We start from the raw sequence: 12,852 nt of genomic DNA on the forward strand, positions 1-12,852 counted from the left end.
TTGAACAAGGAACGGAATAGCCGGGTGACCCGGTGGTTCCTTGCCCTGCAGGCCTACACTTTTACGGTGGAGCACCGCCCAGGGGTACAGATGGGGAATGCAGATGCCCTGTCCCGAGTGCACTGTTTGGCGGGTGTCATTGCTCGACCAGAGTGGTCTGAGCAGAGGGGGGGGATATGTTAGAATCATGTGGGAATAGTGGATGAGGGCAGGTATATCTCGCCCAGATTCCTTTCCTATGTGGCCTAGTCTGGTCAGTATCGCACCTGCTTGCTAATGAATAATGGGAGGTGGATATAAAAGGATGCAAGGTGGTTGTGTGAGTGTCTCAGCCTGGGAACACAGAGAGCCTGTCTGTGTGAGAGACACACACGTGAGTGGAAGCAGTGCCCACTGCAACTGTGGTTTGGCTGGACGGGAGAAGCCCGCCAGTTGGTAGTTAGGTTGTCTATTGTTTAGTTAGTGCCGGACAGGCAAGGATTTGTTTTATGTTTTATTTCCTTTTGCATTGCTTTCACCGTTAATAAACCTGACCCAGGGTCAGTTATACACGAATCCCAGCTCTGCGCCTGAGTTTCACGCTGAATGCGCGTGACCTTTGACCCCAGCAAAGGCGATCCCGGAGTGTTTTATCACAAAGGGTAGAGGGCTGTCCTCTCGTATTGATTTTATTTTATGTTCTAGTGATGTTTTTAAATCTAGGAACTCAGGCTTAATGGAAAACATCTTTTCTGACCATGCACTGCTACATGCCAGCTTGCAAGTTCCTGGGGATACAAATGTGGGTAGGGGTATATGGAAATTAAATGTACTCCTATTAGAAGACGAATTGGTAAGAGCGGATTTTGTTGCAAAATATGAATATTGGAGGAGAAGGAAACACCCAAAACAGAGTATGCTGGGGTGGTGGGAATGTGTAAAAACCCGCACTAAAGAATTTTTTATTAAAGTGGGTAAAAGAAAGGCACGTGAAATAAGGAAATGTTTTAGAGATTTTAATGTCAGGCTGCATACCCTCCATAAGCTTAAGGAGTGGGGAGTGCCTGGTGTGGATGGTGAGATGGCCAAGATCCAAACTGAAATCCACCAATTCCTGGAACAAAAAGGTAAAGAGGTGATATTTAATGCTCGTGTGAAATACTTGGAAGAGGGTGAGTCATGCTCAAGGTTTTTCTTTAAAAAAGTAAATGACAAAAAACAAGTAATTGTGGAATTGGAAGGAGAAACCTCCACTAAGGGCATTTTAGACAAAACTTTTAATTTTTATAGTGATCTTTTTAATACCAAAAAGATTGATGAAACTACCCTTGTAGAAAATCTTAATGTTTTATCTCAGTTTTTAAATAAAGAAGACCAGGTGTTTTTAGAAAAAGATGTTTTACCAATGGAGATTGAAGAGGCCCTAAGGAGTTTTGGTAAAGGCAAGGCTCCAGGGTCCAATGGTCTCCCTATTGAATTTTATCTTTGTTTTTGGGATTCCATTAAAACAGACTTTCTACAAGTGATCAGTGAAGCCTTTATGGCAGACTCTTTACCAAATTCATGGGGCAAAAGTATGATCACCCTCATTTTTAAGAAAGGCGATAAAACACAACAGGAGAATTGGAGGCCTATTTCATTGCTAAATATGGACTATAAAATCCTTGCTAAAATTATTGCCAGTCGTTTGAAAGCAGTTATTAAACATGTGATCCATCCAGATCAGGTGTGTGGTGTCCCCGGGAGATCAATCTAGGAGCACCTAAACTTGTTTCGGGATCTGATCTGGTATCATAAAGACAGAAAACAGCCATTAGCTATTTTATCCTTGGATTTTATGAAGGCTTTTGATAGAGTCTCCCACTTTTATCTTTTTAAAGTTTTAGAAAGGATGGAGTTCCCTAATTCTTTTATCCAGAAAATATAGATTTTATATAAACAGTCATGTGCACAAGTTTTAATTAATGGGCTTTTAACTAAGGAAGTGGAGCTTCTTTCTGGAGTAAAACAAGGTTGTCCCATGTCCCCACTTTTATTTGTGTGCGCCATTGCACCACTGTTGTGCCTGATACGTCAGGACAAGGTGGTCAGAGGGATCTTTATTCCAGGTGGGGGTGGGCACCAAGTTAAACCTCTCGGCTATATGGATGATATAATCGGTGTATGGCACTAGCTCAGCATCTATTAACAGAGCAATTTTAATTACTGAAATTTTTAGTGCAGGATCTGGTTTTAAGTTAAATGATAATAAATGTGACTGCTTAACAATGGGCCAATGGGAATCAGACCCCCCTCGAATCCCCACACAAACAGCTGGAATCAAGATTCTGGGTATCTTGTTTAATCCAGAAAATGACGGTAAAGAAAACTGGGATTTGGTACTAAATAAATTAAACCAACAAATTTCCCTGTGGCAAATCCGCAAGCTGTCAATGAAGGGTAAGATTCTTGTTATTAAGATGGTATTGCTTCCCATCATTCTGTACGCCGCTATGGTTTTTCCCCCAAACTCCATTTACTTAAAAAGGCTCATGAAACCCATGTTTTATTTCCTATGGGGATTCAGAATGGAGAAATTGAGGAGGGAGGTGGTTTGTAAGAGTAAGGCTGGAGTCACACTAACCTGCGCAAAATACGGTCAGTATTTTACATGCGTAATATGGATGACAGACCCCTAAATAGTGCTCCGTATGTCATCCGTAGTCAAGGTGTGGTCGCGTATTTTGCGCATGTCAGCATCCGTATGCAATCCGTATGGCATCCGTATGGCGAGATTTTCTCGCAGGCTTGCAAAATGGACATATAATGGAGCCCTATGACAGGGTTTCTAAAAGACACCGGGTGCGTATTTCTCGCAAGTCACATGTGTGGGCCGTGTGTAATCCATATTTTTTGCGCACCCATAGACTTGCATTGGCGTACCTACGGGTGTAGTACGCTGACAATCGAAGCATGCTGCGAGTGGCACGGAGCGTAGGATACGGAGGAGAAATATACGCCTGGTGCGAGTGACCCCATAGAGAATCATTTGTCCGTGTCCAATGCGTGCTTTTTGCGCCTCTCAATCTCCCGTATTCCTCGCCAGTGTGACTCCGGCCTAAGAGGAAAGATGGCAAGGCGTTTCCCAGCTTAAAACTGTCTATTTTTATAAAAATTTTTGTATTTTGTTGCAAAAGTCTAAACAATGAGGGGGCCTTCTCATGTTTCCTGAGGTATGCAACAGGATTCATGTTTAGGAAGTTAAGTTTCACCATGAACGTTAACTTCCCTTTTCTTTTGTCACCCCCCGAAGCAAAATAGGGCCCTGGAGAGCACCATTGCAGAGTTTGATTTAGCCCATGTGGATCACCAGTTTCTCTATGACCAACGGAAGCTAACAATTATGTGTAAAGGTCATGAAGAGATGGAGGATGTATCTAATTTCTCCATCTCTAGATGCCGGCTAATATGGAACAACGTCCCCTGCCCTGTTGTGAGTTCATTTTCCCCTTCATTACTGAGGCCCGAGGAACTCCCTCTTCTGGTAAAGAAAGGTAGTGAGCCTGATTGTCAAACACCTGAGGCTGATGATTGTGACTGGCTGAGTGGAGTTACGGACTGGATATAATGCTGCCGACGCCCTTCTGCCCTGCGGGTGATTTCTCTGTGGGATCCTTGGAGACCAGTCTGAATTCCTGCTCCTCCAAAGCTAAGTTTGCTGCTCGGCATTTTGCTTTTGTGCTTTGACTTTGTTTTTGCTTTGTTTTTCTGGATTTCTGCCATTCCCTGCTGGGGTGTGCTGAATTCATTTAGCTCTGTCTTCTGAAAATACCTGAGTGCTGATTCAGTTTTTGAAGCCTAGCTGCTTCAGGGCCTTTTTCATATCAGCTGGTTGGCTTATGTCTTTGATAGGGTTTTGGCAGATTGCAGACAGTAGCCTTCCTGTCCTTTCCTATCTAGGTAATTTTGGGGCCCCGTCTTTGCTCAGTCTTTCTGTCTGTGTTAGTATTTTCATCTTGCTTCACCGTCATTATATGTTGGGGGCTGCCTATTGCTTTGGGGTCTGCTCTGGGGCAGTTTAGATTTCCCCTTTCTTTCTTTAGGCCTATGTATTTCTCTGGCTGATCGAGGGGTCTAGGGCATCGTAGGAACCCCCCACGGCTACTGCTAGTTGTGTTGATAGGTTCAGGGGTCTGCAATCTGATAGTTGCCAACTTCTCTGGGTTTCTGGACTTAGCTTGTATTTCTGCTTTTGCCTCCTACGGTGACTCAATCATAACACTGCCCGGCCCTTAGTAACCCACAAAAGGATCTGGCCTGGCAGGTAGTTCACCAATGCCTCCCAACAAGAGCTTTTCAGCACCATAGGGGGTTGGTGGCCAGTGCTAGATGCCCTAGAGACAGGTGTGCACCAGATGAGTCAGTGTTCCATCTAATGTGGGACTGCCCCTATGCACAGGAGCTCTGGCAAATAGTGGGTACCCTGCTGAGATGGATATGTGGGTTACAAACTCTATCCTGCGATGTGATTATATATGGGATCATTAATTGCCCTACCATGAAACAGGCACGAGTGGCATGGCTTATGATTAATTGTTTTAAAGAAGCTCTATGGAAGGTGCGAAACATACTATTTAAACGTGACTTTATTTCTGTAAATGATTGCAATGGACTGGCTCTGTGCGAAATGTATACTTACTATTTGAGAGACTGTAATAAAATTGGAGTCAAAGAAGCAAAAAAGCTATGCTGTTTACAAATCTGGAATTTGTATTTACATATGTAAATTATATGAATGTAAGTTATTTTTTATGCTCTTAATTGTTTTTAATCAGATTTGTTTTAAGCCATATTTTATGTAATTGGGGGATGACTTTTATTCTGACAGAAATGTTTTCTTTTTGATGAATTGTAAAATAAGACTCAACAAGTTAAAAGGACTCAGTTTTATATATGTATGTATTATATTCCTTTTAAAGACTTTTAACTTGTTTTAAAATCAGATTTTGTTTGTTTTATGTCATATTGTTATTCAAGTCTTTGTTGATTTATTTGAATTTTATGATGTATGTCTGATTTTAATAAAGCTTATTTGAAACGTGATCTGTTCTTATCAGTTTAATATCTGATACTTTCCCTATCTGGGGACCATATATTAAATGGATTTTTAGAACAGGGAGATGGAAAAAGAGCTTGCTCACTTCACTCCACGTATCAGCCCAGTATGGCAGTTTCTCTGGGAATGGTGCACTCACTCTCTTAAGCGGTTTCCAAAGACAGATTGAATTGAAATCCGGATACACAAGTAGTGTTTTCAAAGCGTTATTTGAATGCTTTTTTCAAATGTAGTTGCTCTGCAATTAGTTTTTCTTGGTCCAAGTTGCACATTTCCAATTCCTTTGCCTTGATTTAACTTGACCAACTTTGCTACAGCAAGTGTAATTCACCTCTCTCTGGAAGGCATTGCACTGCATTCGATCTGTCATTGAGGTCTGAGTTGACCAGTGGACACAACCAGCGATTATGGGGCACATTTGATACGCAGGGCCTGCTGAGGCTCGTGTGAAATTTGGAATTCAGATCAACATCGAAGAAGAGAGAGAAGATTTTTTTCCCTCAGTTTCGTGGTGAAGAAGGTGTTGCTTGAACTTCTTGGAGTGAAGAAGATGGAGATCCTGTGCCTGCAACAGGTCAAATGCAAGTATAATCTTGTTCTTACTTCCATGGCTGTTTGCAATAATTTCTATGAGTCTCTGAAAAAGAATCGAGATCATCCATACCTGGATGGGCTGACCTTTGTGATTTTGTATGCTGCCAAGGAGGTACCTCTGACCGTGTTCATGTACAATCCACATGTTCAGCTGGAACTGATTTATGCCTTTCTAATAAGACATTGTCATATTTGCAAAGCTGCCGTTAAGATAATGAATGAGGAAGGGATATGGACTGGGAAATACCGACTAATGGTTTCTTTTCATGAAAGCCCTGATGAGCCAGGGGGCATCCAATATCCTCCAGCGAATTTTTCCATTGGGTGGGAGCGGGGGTACCTGTTCTTTCCCTATGCATCCATGTTTTGCCGACATTGCAGGAGGTATGGGCATACCCAAGATGCCTGTGACATAAAAGGTGTTATTTGCAGAAAATGCAATGTGGTGGGTCATCTCTCCATGAATTGCAAAAATATCTTCGTCTGCAACCTCTGTGGAGAGATGGGACATTCTTTCCGAGACTGTAAATCACGCCCTGGTTCATATGCAGCGGGGAGGAGAACGGAGCAGTCTCCTGCACCAGCAGCGATGCCAAAGTCAGCACCACTGTCCACTCTGGTTTTCCTGGATGAAGAAGAGGCACTGGAATGTTTCCCTCAGCAGGATCGTGTGAACGAAAGAGGGAACATGGAGTTGGCACCAGAGTCTTCAGTACAGCGAGCTGCTTCTGTTGCCTCGGATGACAGCGATTCAGAGACTGTAACTGAGGAAAGAAATGGCAACTCAGGCATGGAGGTGTCCCTGGAGCCTGAAATCCCTGGCATGATGGTCACGTTGCAGGGGGAAGGGGAGTCTGACCTGGCTAAAACACCACATCTGAATTGGAGTGAGGCGGTATCTGACCCTGAGATGGAGGTAGGTCAGGGGGATTTTGGCTCCCGTCAGCCGGATAGTAGCTCCGATGAAGAGGAGGGCTCTTCTGTTAAGAAGAAGAAAAAAATGAAGCCATCCTTTTCTCCATTGAGTGACTGCAGTATTAGTCCTGCTCGGGTGTATCCTACTGCACCTGATCCCCAGAGCGAGTCTTTTTTGGGGGAAGGTGTGAACTACGACATCTGCACGTCAGGCGTCCTGCCGCCAGAAGGGTTAGGATGATGTGCAGGTGGTTGTGTTATCATAGCATGGGTCCCCAAGTTGACATAATAATAATAAATTTTATTTTTATAGCGCTGACATATTCCGCAGCACTTTACATTTCAGAGGGGATTTGTACAGACAATAGACATTACAGCATAACAATAATCACATACAGTAGATTATAACAAATACCAAGAGGAAAGAGGGCCCTGCTCGCAAGCTTACAGTCTCTGAGGAAAGAGGTAGACACGAAAGGTGGGTGGTAACAGTTGCCCTGATTGTATGGACCAGCCATAATGTTAGGTGTGTGACAGTACGGACACAGAGGGCTAATGGATGCATAAAGCATGTGGGAGAATGATGCGGGGAACCTGGTTATGGTAAAACTTTTGGCTCTGCCACACAGGGATAGATTAGGTTAATGTGTTGAGGTGGTAGGCCAGTCTGAATAAATGCGTTTTCAGGACATGCTTAAAATTGTGGGGATAGGGGACTAATCGTATTGACCTGGGAAGTGCATTCCAAAGAATTGGCGCGGCACGTGTAAAGTCTTGGAGACGGGAGTGGGAGGTTCTGACTATTGAGGATGCTAACCTCAGGTAATCAGCAGAACGGAGGGCGCGGGTAGGGTGGTATACTGAAACAAGGGAGGAGATGTAGGGTGGTGCTGAGCCATGGAGGGCTTTGTGAGTGAGGGTAATAAGTTTATACTGAATTCTGGAGTGGATGCGTAGCCAGTGTAATGACTGGCACAAGGTAGAGGCATCGGTGTAACGATTGGTGAGGAATATGATCCTGGCTGCAGCATTCAAGACAGATTGGAGAGGGGAGAGTTTGGTAAGAGGGAGACCGATTAGAAGAGAGTTACAATAGTCGAGACGAGAATGAATAAGAGAAACAGTAAGAGTTTTTGCAGAGTCAAAGGTAAGAAAAGGTCGAATTCTAGAAATGTTTTTGAGGTGCAGATGACAAGAGCGAGCCAGTGATCGATTGTGGGGGGCAAAGGAAAGCTCGGAATCAAGTATGACCCCAAGACAGTGGGCCTGTTGCTGGGGAGTAATAGTGGAACCACACACAGAAATGGCAATGTCAGGTATAGGTACATTAGTAGAGGGAGGAAACACCAGGAGTTCAGTCTTTGACAGGTTCAGTTTCAGATATAGTGAGGACATGATATTAGACACAGCGTTTAGACAATCGCCGGTGTTTTCTAGAAAGGCTGGCGTGATGTCAGGAGAAGAAGCGTATAATTGGGTGTCATCAGCATAGAGATGGTACTGGAAACCAAATCTACTGATTGTTTGACCAATAGGGGCAGTGTACAAGGAGAAGAGGAGGGGGCCTAGAACCGATCCTTGGGGGACCCCAACAGTAAGGGGAAGATGAGAGGAGGAGGAACTGGCAAAAGATACAGTAAAGGAGCGGTCGGAGAGATAGGAGGAGAACCAGGAGAGAACGGTATCCTTGAGGCCAATGGAACGGAGCATAGTGAGGAGGAGCTGATGATCCACAGTGTCGAATGCTGCAGAGAGATCCAAGAGAATTAGCATGGAGTAGTGACCATTTGATTTAGCTGTTAGCAGATCATTAGAGACTTTAGTGAGGGCAGTTTCAGTGGAGTGTAAAGAGCGGAAACCGGATTGGAGAGGGTCGAGAAGAGAGTTTTCTGAGAGATAGCGGATAAGACGGGAGTGGACCAGGCGTTCCAGGAGTTTAGAGATGAAGGGAAGATTAGAGACAGGTCTATAGTTAGCGGCACAGTTTTGGTCGAGGGATGGTTTTTTAAGTAGTGGATGTATGATGGCATGCTTAAATGAGGAGGGAAAAATACCAGAAGAGAGAGAGAGGTTAAATATTTTAGTTAGGTGAGGGGTGACAGCAGGGGAAAGGGACTGGAGGAGCTGTGACGGAAATGGGTCACTGGTGCAAGTAGTTGGGCGAGAAGATGCAAGGAGCCTGCTTACTTCTTCTTCTGTGACTGGTTCAAAATCAGAGAGTGAGTTAGATGCAGTGGGGGAGGGAGGACAGTGCATGGTATGAGGTGATTGGGAGATAATTTCCTGTCGGATCTGGTCAATTTTTTCTTTGAAGTAATTGGCCAGATCGTCAGCTCGGAGCTCCGTGGTTGGGGCCTGTACTCTTGGATTGAGTAGAGAATGAAAAGTGTCAAAGAGACGTTTCGGGTTATTGGACAGTGAGGTGATGAGGGTGTTGAAATAAGTTTGTTTGGAGAGGTGAAGTGCAGTGTTGTATGTTCTAAGCATAAACTTAAAATGGCGACTCAGTATTCTCTTAACATACTGTCACTAAATGTACGGCAGATTAAGTCAGTACAAAGGAGAGTGGCCACCTTGGACTACTTGGGCAATTTGCATGCGGATGTGTATTGCATCCAGGAATGTGGGATTTCTGATCCCTTATGTGACAATGTTTGGCCTTTAGGCCAGAGTGTATGGTCTGGGTCTGTGGGTAATAAAAATTCTGGGGTGGGGGTTTTGGTGAATGGAAGAAGTGTTAAGGTAGAAAATTACAAGGTGGTGGAAGCGGGAAGGTGTGTGATATGTGAGCTAAATTGTAGGGGATGGAGGGTGAGAGTGGTTAACATGTATGCACCGGTAGATAAAGGGGAGAGGCTGGAATTATTTGAGAAATTATGTTTTTTTTTACCCGGGAAAATGCCGGTAATTTTTGTTGGAGATTTTAATTGTGTGACGGAGGGGGATAAAATGGATGTCACAGATAAAAGACTCAAGAATCTTGTGACAGATTTTTCTTTACAGGATTCTGCGGAAGTTATCCTAGGTAAATCCCCTCCTGCCACCTATAAGGCTGACAGGGGAGGTGTTGAGTCTAGAATAGACCGTATTTTCTTTTCTTCTCAAAATATTGTTTGTAGGAATTTCCAGCAGGAAGATGTTCCTTTCTCTGATCATGTGTGTCTGAGGGCACGGTTGGAAGGTAAGTGTAATTTTGTATATGGTGGGGGTGTGTGGAAACTTAATGTGCGTTTGTTGGAAGAGGATAGTATTATGCGTGACTTTAGGCAGATGTATGTAAGGTGGAGGGGTAAAAAAGAGGATTTTATGAATGTGCTTGAATGGTGGGATTGGTTGAAGTGTGAGATTGGTATTTTCTTTAAAAAATGGGGTAGGCGGAAAGCAGCAATGAGTAGGGCTAAATTTAATGAACTAAGTAATAGGATGGAGTGGTTGCGAAAGTTAAGAATGATTGGAGTGGATGTTGAGGATATGATGTGTCAGGAGAAAGATGAAATTAAGAAATTTATTGAGAGGAAAGGAAAATAAATTATTTTCCGTTCTAAGATTGAACACTTGGAAAAAAATGATAAATGTACAAGGTTTTTCTTTAAAAAAGTGTTTGGGAAGAAAATGGATATGGATAAGGTGGTGAATGGTGAAGGTGTGTGTATGAGTGGTAAAGATGTGATGGACAAGGTTGTGAAGTTCTATAGGGAGTTGTATGGGGAAAAATGGGATGATGACCGGATGATGACTGATGTGTTGGGTTGTTTGGAGGGTCGTTTGGGAGAAGATGAGCGTGAAATATTGGATGATGAAATTGTGTTGGATGAAGTTAAAAAAGTGGTTATGTCTGCCAGTAAGAACAAAACGACTGGGAAGGATGGATTGCCTGCAGAATTATATGTGAAAGAATGGGATATGATTGGGGGTGATTTGGTGGAAGTGTGTCAGTATATGTTTAGGGAGAAAATGCTGAGTGAATCGATGAGAGAAGGAGTGGTGGTTTTGGTTTACAAGAAAGGTGACAGAAAGGATTTGGGTAATTGGAGGCCAATTACCCTCCTGAATGCGGACTATAAAGTATTTAGTAAGCTGCTGGTTAATCGGATGAGGGAAGTGATTGGTTGTGTGGTGGGTGAAGATCAAGTGTGCGCAGTGCCAGGGAGAAGCATGACTGAGAATTTGGTTTTGTTGCGTGATGTGATTGTTTGAGTCATAAGCAGAAAGGTTTATTGTTTTCGGTTGATTTCGAAAAGGCCTTTGACCGTGTATCACATAGGTTTATGTTTCATGTATTGGCCAAGATGGGTTATTCGCGGGATTTTGTGAGTTGTGTAAGGAGTTTGTATGATAATGTTTCAAGTGAATTTTTGGTGAATGGATGGTTGAGTGATAAAGTGAGAATTAAGTCTGGAGTGCGTCAGGGATGTCCTATGTCCCCTATTCTGTTTATTAGTGTGATTGAGGTGCTGATGTGTATGGTTAGGAAGGATAAGGTTATGAGAAGAGTGTTGATTCCTGGGAGTGGTGGGAAGGATGTGAGGATCTTGGGTTATATAGATGATGTGGTGGTAGTGAGTGAGAATTTGGCTGCAATGAGTAGGGCAAGGTTGATATTAAGCTTGTATTGTAGCGCGTCTGCTTTTAGGGTTAATTGGGTGAAGAGTTCCTTAAAATGTTTTGGTGATAGCAATGTTAGGATGGATGGTGTGAAGAGTGAGGAGGGTGAAATGAAGGTGCTTGGGATTAAGTTCAATGATAATTTGAAGGGGAATGAAAGTTGGGAGGAATGTGGGGAGAGAGTGGTGCGTAAACTGAATTTTTGGAGACTGAGGGAACTAACTAACTGGGAGGGTTCTAATTATAAAGGCAGTTATCTTACCTATCTTGTTGTTTGTTGCGAATGTGTATCCTGCTGGGTTTAAGAAAATCAGGAAAACTGAGAAATTTATTTTTAATTTTCTCTGGGGAAGTCGCATGGAGAAATTGAAACGGTAGTATGTGTATAAGTTATGTGAGAATGGTGGCTTGAACTTTTTGAGTGTTGATTTTTTTCTAGGGATTAGTTAAATGATAATGGTTGTAGTGTGTTTAGGGAAAGGTAATAAGTGTGCTTATATGATGAAGTATACAGCTGGATGGATGTTGTATGGATTGAAGTGGGTGAAAAGAGATGCTAGTGTGCCAGCTGCCTTTAGGTGTCTGGTGTGGTATGCTTGTGTTGAGAAATTTGTAAGGAAGTATGATTTGTTATCTGTTAGTATGAATGATTTTAGGCAAAAGAAAAAAGTTATTAGGATGGTGCGTGAGCGTGAGGTTGTATGAAATATTAATGAATTGAGAGGTGAAGAGGTGTCTGAGATGTGGAAGAAACTAAGTATCAAAGGTGTGACGAATAGACAGATATTGTTTGGATGATGTTACATGACATTCTGCCTGTTAGGGATGTGCAAAAGAGGAGGGATTTAGTCAACTCGGAGGTATGCCCAAGGGGTGGATGTGGTGCAAGAGAGCATGTCAGGCATTTGGTATGGGACTGTGACTTTGCTTATGCTGTATGGAAGGGTATGGGTGGTCTTTGTAAGGAATTGGCTGGTGTGACATATCTTAATTGGAAATTGGTGATGTTTGGAATGGGTGCTTGTAGTAGGGTGAAGGATAGAGTTTTATGGCTGTTGGTAGTATGTGTGATTGAAAGTTTATGGGACGCGAGGAATCTGTTTGTTTTCAAAAGGAAGACAATTTCAGTTAATGAGTGTTTGAGGCTGATTCTGTCACGTATGTATGTAGTTTACCTATGGGATAAGAAGCAAAAAAGAAACCTTGATGCTGAGGGAATTTGGAAATTTAAGAAGTGGAGATTTCTTGTAAATGTTAGTGTTTTTCTGTAAGGTTTTTTTAACCTATCTTGATTAAATACCATGCATGATGAATGGCCGAATATCATTTGAAGCTTTCATCAAGTTATTTTGATTAAGCATATTTGATTAGGTCTATCTGATTTGGTGAAAAAAAAAATCTGTTCTTATCAGTTTAATATCTGATACGTCCCCCATCTGGGGACCATATATTAAATGGATTTTTAGAACAGGTAGATGGAAAAAGAGGTTGCTCACTTCACTCCACGTATCAGCCCAGTATCGGCAGTCTCTCTGGGAATGGTGCACTCACTCTCTTAAACGGTTTCCAAAGACAGATTGAATTGAACTCCAGATACACAAATAGTGTTTTCAAAGCATTATTTGAATGCTTTTTTTCAAATGTAGCTGCTCTGCATTTAGTTT

The 12,852-nt window shown here is 42.7% G+C and overlaps 1 protein-coding gene and 2 non-coding genes across 3 annotated transcripts in view; all 3 read left to right on the top strand.

Moving 5' to 3' along the window:
- The window catches only part of LOC141094652 (uncharacterized), an 803,576-nt gene that overhangs the window by 444,224 nt on the left and 346,500 nt on the right, over positions 1-12,852 (top strand). The window lies entirely within an intron of this gene.
- Positions 5,027-5,214, top strand: LOC141094983 (U2 spliceosomal RNA). The gene has a single exon (XR_012233239.1). It is a non-coding gene; the product is annotated as a U2 spliceosomal RNA (small nuclear RNA).
- On the top strand, positions 12,548-12,740 carry LOC141095020 (U2 spliceosomal RNA). Its single transcript, XR_012233256.1, has one exon. It is a non-coding gene; the product is annotated as a U2 spliceosomal RNA (small nuclear RNA).

This window comes from Dendrobates tinctorius, unplaced genomic scaffold (assembly GCF_039654945.1).
Source record: "Dendrobates tinctorius isolate UK_male_01 unplaced genomic scaffold, ASM3965494v1 ptg000065l, whole genome shotgun sequence".
NCBI lineage: Eukaryota > Metazoa > Chordata > Amphibia > Anura > Dendrobatidae > Dendrobates > Dendrobates tinctorius.